General features: G+C 40.8%; 1 protein-coding gene across 24 annotated transcripts in view; it reads right to left on the reverse strand.

Moving 5' to 3' along the window:
• PCM1 (pericentriolar material 1) overlaps nt 1–9,390 on the reverse strand; it is an 86,667-nt gene extending 77,277 nt beyond the window's left edge. For 10 of the 24 annotated variants that reach the window (XM_045197264.2, XM_045197261.2, XM_045197266.2 and 7 more), the window contains exons 1-2: nt 9,006–9,388; nt 7,355–7,420 (exon numbers count right to left, since the gene is read on the reverse strand). The gene's annotated coding sequence lies outside the window, so the exon portion shown is untranslated. Of the gene's footprint in view, nt 1–7,354; nt 7,424–9,005 lie in introns of all 24 variants that reach the window. The other 14 variants (XM_045197248.2, XM_045197247.2, XM_045197255.2 and 11 more) reach the window with 4 other exon arrangements.
• Between the last annotated feature and the right edge of the window lie 352 nt (nt 9,391–9,742).

Here is a 9,742-nt window from a genome sequence, read left to right on the forward strand (position 1 = left end):
TACATTAGTACCAGCCCTAAAAAGAAAACCCTAAAATATACAAAATTAGAAAAAAGTAATAAAGAAATTAATTATAGTAAATCTATATGTTGGTATTTACTGTATATAAGCCAAGCACCATGCTGAGTATTTTATGTGCATTTTATCCTCTCAAGACTTCTATGATGCAGGATTATTCAACTGATGAGACAATTTGCTAATAATTTTGAAAAAGATTTATTTAGAGCTTTTAAGAGCCTTTCTTTAACTTAGATTCTTCATCTCAAAAAGGAACACAGAAAAATGATTTTAGTGACTATGTTCTCAATTCTTCCAAGGATGTTACATAGCCAGTACCAGTGCAGACAGAGAGGAATTAATTCACAGTAAACAAAGGGGGGCTCAGAGCATTAGAGTTTAATTCTCTCCAACTGAAAAAGGCTGCCTTATACTACAACAGTGAGATAGGAAATAGATTAATAAGATTAAATAAATCCAACAGACAAACCAGAATGAACTTTAAAAGGAGAGATCTTACTTATTTGGGATGTAGAAATAAAATGAAGAAAGTTCAATGGATTTTATTCACAAAAAAATGAATCCTAAGTAGCTGAAAAGAAATAGTGACAAATTGAGGGAAAAAACATGAAGTAAATATGAAGTATACAGTTAAAATCTTTACTATATGAATAAAAAAAAAAAGACTAAAAGAAACTCCCTAAAATTAAGTATGGTCAATTTACAAAAAAAAATCAGTAAACATAAAATGATAAAAATAATATAGTCCAACTGAAAATTAAAATAAGGGACTATTAAATTTGCTCAATTACATACATTACCAAATCCCCATGAAGGCAAAGAGAAACCACAACTCTCAGTCACTATGGTGAGAACTTAAGCTAGTACAACCTTTCTGGAAAGCATTTTGGCAATACTGTACCAAGAACTAAAACTATCTTTTGACTATAATTATGATAAATTAAAAACAAACTAAATATCAAATAATAGGCTCAATACCATTGCCACATTTAAAAGTACTAAAAGCATGAAAAATTATTAAGGTTATTTAATAAAAACTCTTACTTATCAATTTTTCCCTCAAAATAGAGCATCTAACACTTTCCTATCAGTAAAGTAATAAACTCAGTTTACTTCAAACTTTTTAAGGCTGTATTTGGAGCCCCAGCCCAGGTGGCTCAGAAGGCTGGGTGTCATCCCACAAAGCTGGTTCTTTCCCAGTCAGGGCGCGAGCCTGCGTTGCAGGTTCGGCCCCCAGTCAGGGCACATGCAAGGAGGCAGCCCCGTGTTCCTCACATTGATGCTTCGCTCCCTCTTTCTCCCTCCCTTCCCTCTCTCTAAAAATAAGTAAAACTCTTAAAAAAATTAAAAAAGACTATATTTGGAAAGATGTTTTGTATACTATGATAAATCTCAAAACTGAAAAGCTTTTTCTAAGGATCTATTTTTAGGCTAATGGCTGAAAAATATTAAAATAAGATTCTAAAACAATTTGAATATGCTAGCTTGGAAAAAATGGATCACATATTTTTAAACCATTTTTTAAAAATACTACTTCCTAAATAAAGTCCATTTAAGATTATTAAATAAACAACTTTGTCTACTGCTACACTGTAATTGACATACAAAGAGGTAGAATATTTAACAACATAATACCAAATGCATTTAAAAGGCACATGCCTATAGCAGTGAAATTATTAGTATAAAGCTAAAGAAATAATTGCACGTAGATCAATTCTCAATGTTAACATTCAGCTCATCTAAGACAGTAAGTATCTCCCCTATAAAAGGCAGAAAATAAAGCCAAGTTTTTCTCTCTTCATGCCAACCTTCCTAACCACCTCAAAATCACCATTAAAAATGTAGGACTTGTCTTCTAAATTTTATTCTGTAGACATGCTAATATAAACTATTACTTATATAGTAATTATTATTATAAACTATTACTTATATAGAAAGACTTCCAATAACCAAAACACTAGGTATGTAGAAAAGAGGACCAATACAAGCAAGATTTCCATGGCAGGATCAACAGGAACTGGTGACTAATACTGTCTGGTGAGGGAGACGAGGCAGTGAGGAAAGAACAAAAGGATGACTCCTAGAACAACCTGCAGCTTAAACTGGGCATATGATGATACATTCAAAGTAATGTGAAAAGAAACAGGTTTCTGTTGTTGAGAAAAAACAATGAGTTCCATTTTAGAAATGTTGAGTTTGAAATACCTATGGTACACCCAATTAAATTTGTGTAGCAGACAAATACTAGCCTCTCAGAAGTGAAATCTAGGCTGGAGAGAGACTGCAAGTCATCCACTCATTAAAGACTTGAAGTACAAAAGAAGGCTCAGGGAGAGATGAAGAGTAAGTGAAAAAAAGACTGAACCTTGAAGGTCACTGATATTTAAGATACAGACAGAGGGAAAAAAGACTGGGAAGGTTTAAAAAGACGAGAAGGAAACCAGGAGCATGTACTAGAAATGGAGAAAACTGTACAGAAGCAGAGGATATAATAAGAATGCCAGACACTACTTTGTCATGGAAGAAAAGTACTGAGAAGTGTCCACTTGAACTCAGCAACAGGTGACTGACGATGACCTTCTTCAGGAAGAGCAATTTCAGCAGGGTGGTGATGGGAAGGGGAAAACGTAAAGCAAGTCATCAGGGAATTTTTTCAAGGAATCAGTCTGTGGAGGAAGGCAGGTGGAGGTGGTCATGAAGAAAGTTTTGTTACAGGGGCATTATCTTAAGTATGCTTAAAATTTGTTGGGAAAGACTTAGGACAGAGGAGATACTGAAGGTGCAGAAGGAAAAAGTAGTGAGAAAATAGTGTGTGGTCTCTGAGAAAGTGGAAATGGCTGGAATCCAGGGCACAAGAAAAATGATTAATTTTACACAGGCAGAGAAACACATCTCCTTATCGAAACAAAAGGAAAGAAGAAAGTGGACCTGAAAGTCTGGTTAGCAGATTTTGTGGTAGAAAGTTGAAAGAGTTCGTAAGGGACAGGAAGGAGAAAGACTGCTCACTAACCGTGAGAGAGAAAGTGAGATGGTAGTGTCTGAAAGACTGAAGAAGAGTAGGAAACAGAATGGTTGGCAGCAGCAAGGACCCAAGTGAGAGCAGAGCATTTACTGATGTCATCTGCAGTGTGGACTCTTCCCAGCAGTGCCCATCAGCCTTGGCGTAAACATTCCACTTACCCAGTCCAAGGCTGAGATTTCGCCAGGCAGGTTTACTAGAGACGACGAGATGGAAAACTGAAGCCATGGAAAACAACTGGTGACAGTGGTAAGTGATGGTATGGGGAGCTTAGTGGGGAAAAGTAAAGATTGTTCTATTTTAAACAAGCGCTTCTAGGCATCCTATGACCTACTAAACAATGTTGAAAAAATTACTTAAAATTTTCATTTAGCCATTTTGACAGCCTTATTTTGCTCCCTTATCTTGCAAGGATATGAAATGCAAAAATACTATGACAATTTATGAGCTACTCTCAGTGACTGATCTTTCCGAAGAAAATCCTTGCAGAATTCTCACTACAGAGAAGGTATGCCCAACCTGCGTCCCGTGGCCACACGCACCCCGGGTGGCTGTAAAGCAGCCCAACACAAAATCATAAATTTATTTAAAACGTGACATTTTTTGTGATTACATGTCATAACATATTTAATGTGTGGCCCAAACAACTCCTCTTTTTCCAGTGTGGCCCAGAGATACCCCAAGGTTGGCCACCTGTGACAGCATTAATTACCACAAAAATACCTATGACTAAGATTTACGTTTGAAATAAGACAAAGAAGAAACTCAAAGAAATCTAGTAATCAGGTAAAGAAAAAAGATTATTTTCCTAAAATCTTTAAAATTCAGGTATTTTTCAAATGGCACTAAATTACTCATAATCATCTCTGGAAATACCTTACTTCTCAACTGATTGCTTTAAATCAAGGTTTTAGAAATACCCCCCAAAAATAACATGTGAAAGACAGTTTTTTTTAAAAAAATATCTACTTAGGGTCACAAATAATCAACAATGGCATTTTATATACCAGTACAAGTTTTCTAAAGGTTGCATTATTTGGGGTTCTTCTCCTGATGGTAAAAAGGAAATATGCCATACACTATTTTAAATCTTAATAGTGTACAACTAAGCCCTTTTAATGGAAACTGAGAAGAAAATGTTTAAGTATTTGATACTATATACTGTTTATTTCAAGTTTCATTTGAGGAACTTCTCAATTTCTTCTCTCTGTACTTAAGATGATCAAGTACCAGAAAATTATACAGAATATTTTCCAGTTTACTGAGTCATTCTGAAAATTTCAATAATTTCCTAGAACTTAAAATATCTCTATAATTACCCCCTTCAAATTAAAAAAAATTCAAACCCTGGCTGGGTAGCTCAGTTGGTTAGAGCATCATCCTGATACACCAAGGTTGCAGGTTCAATCCCAGGTCAGAGCACCTACAAAAAGCAACCAATGAGTGAATAAGTGGAACAACAAATTAATGTCTCTTTCTTTCTCTCCCTGCCCCTCCTTCAAATCAATAAATTTTTTTTAAACTGACAATATTGGGGGAGGGGGCTTATAGATTGCCATACCTATTTGAATCAACAGATATTTCATTAGAACTCACTAGGTGGCGAGTATGCATTAGGTCTATCTTTACAGTTACTCTACGATGAACATTTTCCCACCAATAAAATCTAACATATCCCTGCTTTCTACAAAAACTGAGAATCCTGAAGTCAATTAATTTTCTAATACACAAAGTTCTGCTTGCTAAGACCTTTCCCTCTCTATAATTTATATCCAAAATCTATGGCACTTTTTTGTCATCAATTATATACACCTCTCTAGGCAAATCAGCCCATGCCACTGCCCTCATTCTTGAATCCCTATTATCAAGGCCAATTCATTCCATTCTCACTTGTAACAGCTCTACCTATCATCACTTCTACTGGACCACTACAAACATAATTCCCCAAACATTCCTCCTACTTCTTTGGCTTCAGTAAATTCCAAATCCCTGAAAGCACTATCTCCTTGAAAATTCTTTCTAAAAAAATGCTACTCTTCTAGGGTCCGAGATTTATGGGGAAAGGATACCATTTACAGATCCTTATTATTTAGTTAATGTTTAATTTTGAACATTTTGAACTCTTCTGAACACATTAGCCAGCAAAACCATCACTCTCCCTACTTTAGGCACTTTCCCACTGCATCCCCCCAAGAGAATCTTGCGCTTACAAGGAGCTCATGGTTTCACTCTGCACTGCATTCCCTGTTCTCATGACCTGAACACGAGCAATGATTTTCATAGGACTGGCCTCAGTTCCAACATCCATCTCATCTTCTCTATGCCAATGCTGTTTCCACTTTGAAGTAGTAATTTGTTCAAGGTCCTGAGCTTCCGAAATCCCTCTTTCTTACCCTAAGTTTTTATATTTTACTTCTTTCTCATTCCAGCTGAACTTGCTCTTGACCCTGTCATTTCTCTCTCCAGGAATCCATTCATCCTTGCTTCCTAAACACAACCCAAGTAGGCCATTCCAAAAATGCCTTGTGTTCGCATCCTTAACTTCCTCACCTATTGGCCTATTCTGTCAACTCAACTAATGGTTGCTTCTGCTTCTAGTCTCAATCTGTGAAAGTGGGCAAACAGTTACAAAACGTCGCTGCCTGTGCCCATTATCACAGTGTACTATACTGTATACAGACACACACACATACACACCCTCACATTTTCAAAATGTGAATTACTCCATGAGGTAAGGAAGCAAGTCTGTTTTGCTCACTACCAAACCTCCAGTACTTTATAATCATTAAGTAGCACATGAAGGCACTCAATTAAATTTGTAAGATGAATGCACTGCTATGTACCCCTTATTTGCTTCTCACTTAATTTCCTACTGTGATAATTCCAAAAACTTTGTATGTTTTCCCGTATCTCAAATAAACTTGCCCTTTCATAAACAAATAGCCAAATCCCCTATCGAGAAAACCAAGTTCTTCTCATGTGAATGAGCCCAACAGCCATATGTTTTTGTTTCATCTTATCCATCTTTCCTGTGTTAAAAGGGAAATTATTTTACTTTATACCTGATTTTACAATTCTTTTTATACTGCCAAACTCCTACTATCTACATACCTCAGTGGTAAGAACTCTAATGCAAACACTCACATTTGACCTTTCCCAAGTTCCATTTTTCCTATCCTATTCTGTTACAGTCTTCTAATTAAAAAAGAAACTACTACTGAAAAGTATAATTAAGATATAAATCCACTGTCAATCTGTACTTTCCCACAAGGATCATCTTGTTTCATAAAGAAACTGAAGATCTGGCTGCTTTCCTAGAAAGCAAGAACATATTCAACAAATTTAGAAAACGAGCTGCCTTAAAATTTTAACTGAATTAAACACGGACTGAGATTTTCCTAAAAGAGCAATTATTTCTAAAACATTCTTAACAAAATTTCTTCTCATCCTCATCTGTTAGTCATTTAATTTCTAAATTGACCCGAGCAAACTTAACTTTCCCTCAATGAAGTTAAACTGACTTTATTCTGCTGCTCAGACAGTATCTCTACATAACCAGTACTGGATGATGCACAGTAACTAACGTTTAAGGTAATTTTAGACAGCTAAAAGAAAAAAATTAAACTTCAGTGTGTATAACAAGCTCAAAAAATAGTTTGTGTATAAAAATTAAGAGCAGGTAATTAATAGCAAATTTGAAAAAGATTACTTAAGAATAAATGGATTTGGCTATCCCTATATCTATTCTAGGACAAATTCAAACTCAAACAGTCTGAAGAAATTCTATGAAAAGACAGATATTTCAAAGGTGTTACATAAACTATTCCCCATTTTAACAATTACAAGTGACATGGTTCCCTTATAACAAAAGTATGAACGCAAACTGAAGTGGCATGCCAAAAAGTAAGCAAACAGGCCAGCAAACCCAGACTGTTTGTTTATTAGGCAGAGAGGGCCCTCAACGATGCACTGGTATTTTAATTTATTTATTTGTTTAGTCCTCACCCAAGATATGTTTATTGATTCCAGAGAGAGGATGAGAGGTGGGGGACAGAGAAAGGGAGAGAAACAGACAGCAATTTGAGAGAACATGGGTCCACTGCCTCCAGCACACACCCAACCAGGGACACGGCCCACAATGTAGGTGTGTGCCCTGACCAGGAATCAAACTCCGGACTCCTCCAAGTATGGGACGGTGCTCCAGCCAACTGAGCCACACCATCCAGGGCATGCACTGGTATTTTGTTAGCAGTTTCCATCATCGAGTCTTCTTCCACTACAACACGAAGGATAATCACATATATGATGTCAAATTACCTGTTTGGAAACTAGTTTTTGCAGCTCAGAAACAGCTTTTTCTACTTCACACTTCAAAGTTGTTGTCTGCTTTTGAGGAAAAAAAAAAGACTTTATTAAATTCTTTACAATATGAAGCAGAGGATAACAAATATATTTATACCTAAAATATACTTGTAAATCAACAGAAAAGAAAAACTCAATTATTCAGGATCTTAAATTCAAGTCACTTTAATCCTTTCAGAAGACAATGTGGTATATATATATACGTTGAAATCCTCCAAATGGGTACGATTCTATCAAACACCAATGTGCTACCTTAATATCACCTTTGAAATATAATGAAAAGAGGTTAACCCCAATAATCACGTAAAGACCTATGCCAAGTTTACTCTTCGGACTGATCAAGTCATTCACTTCCAATAACTCAAACTACTCCAGAACTTTTCTAGCCAATGAGGGGTAAAAAGGTTTCTTTATTAAGAGCTATTTGATTTTTATTAAAAATACCCTTGTCGTCGTAAAAACACAACGCCTTCAGTTCAGAAACTCAGTATTTTCATGGCTTCCAGTGGCTCTCACCACGAAGGTGCTAGGGAAAGAAAGAAGCAGGTGCACCCCGAGCTCCACAACACCCACTCCAGTAACCTGAGAATACCAGAAGGCGGAGTCTGGAAAGCAGTTTATGGGGCAGGGGTGGTGGGGGCGCCCTAAAAGCCCGGCTCCTTCCAGCGCCAAAACACGATCCGTCACCCGTAGGGCAGACGACACAGACCTCAAACCCGTTAAAAAATAAAATAAAATAAAATTGTGTATTTCAGACAAGGCGCGCTCCAGAGCAGTGGGCCGCGGGAGGAAAAGTTTGGAGGACCCGCCTCCCTACCCGGGCCTAGCTACCACCTAATCCCCAAACACCAGTTTTTGCAAAGCAAGCAACGTTTCCCGAACCGCACTTGGCGTTTAGTTTTCCCCATCCTAGGCCCATCCTAACTGGACCTGCAGAAAAGGATGGAGATGCGGAGCAATGGGAGGGGGGAGGTAGTAAGTTAACATCCCCGTCGCAAGAATAAAGCACCTCTTAGCGAAAGTCAGGAACGCCCCCCGCGACCCTTCTGCTCCACAAACACCCGAGACAGCAGAAATCGCGCTGCTCACAACCCACCCCGAAAGCAGCGTCGTTGCTCCCCTGCCCTTTTCCACCTCGAATTCTGGGCATTGAGACCCCAAAGAATAGAATTGGAGGATAGGGTGGGAGGGGACGCAATGATGGAAACTAGAGCCACTGAGGCCCCCTGCTTTGGAGAACTAGACCCCCTGACTCTGCGAACCAAACCACAGCCCGGCTCCTCTTCCTCCACTAGAGGGACATTCCTAGGCACCCGGGACGCGGGGCGGCCTCCAGCCCCAGGCCGGAAAAAGAAAGGGGCGGGGAGGCAAGAAGGGGGCTCCACCGCCGCTAACTGGTCCCTGGATGCTCACCCCGAGATGGCGTCGCTCGGTACGGACGAGGGCGGACCGCCTGAAGTAGGCAAGGAGAAGCCCCAGGAACCCACAGGGAGGCGTGGGCCCGAAGCCAGGCCCCACGGGGTCAAGAGTCCCACAGCGGTTGATCTCCCGCCCCTGGCGCCGCGCAGCCCTCGGTTGCCAAGGGCTGGGGACGCGCACGCATTACCTGTAAACGAAGCAGCCGCTCCGGCCGAGAGCGGAGTAACGGTCAGACCCCGCACCCCGCCACCGACCGCGTTCCTCCCCTGGAGACCGCAGCAGGGAAAGTCCACACGTTCCCTGGCCGCCGCGGGCCCAATGGCCGCCTTTCCTAACTCAGCCAGTCGGCGCCAACCGCCACAGCCACCGCCATCTTAGGATCTCATTGTGGTGGGAGAAGAGGGGAGGGGGGAGTGCAGAAGGGGCTACGCGCCCCGGGAGACTTGCGTCGTCTCCGCGGCAACGGCCGCGCGCAGACGAGAACTCGCCGGGGCGCGAGGCGCAGGGCGAGCCGCGCGCTAGACTGCAGTCACGTGACCTGCCGCAGTCTGCGGTATCGCCTCAGGCTCCTCCGCGGGTGCTGATCACGCCAATGAATAACCCGAGACTACACGCCCCAGAATGCCAGCGGACCGGCTTCCGACCGTCCGCCGGTCCGCCGACGCGGAGAAGAAACACATCCCAGCAGGCTGTGCGCCTGCCGGCTGGCGGAACGTAGGGCTCGGGGCCTGCGCGGAAGTGGACGGGCCATCCTGGGCAGCTGGGGAATGAGCGGAGGCGCATTCCTGTTTTCCGTGGGGGTGTCAGCTCCGGCTGGTGCCGGATGGAGGAGAAAAGACCGGAGTCCGCTACAAGATCGCTGTTGTAGTCCCTGTCCACCCACATCCCGGTCACGAACAGATGGAAGCAAAAGGGTCCTTACAA

Source organism: Desmodus rotundus, chromosome 13 (assembly GCF_022682495.2).
Source record: "Desmodus rotundus isolate HL8 chromosome 13, HLdesRot8A.1, whole genome shotgun sequence".
In the NCBI taxonomy this organism is placed as follows: Eukaryota; Metazoa; Chordata; class Mammalia; order Chiroptera; family Phyllostomidae; genus Desmodus; species Desmodus rotundus.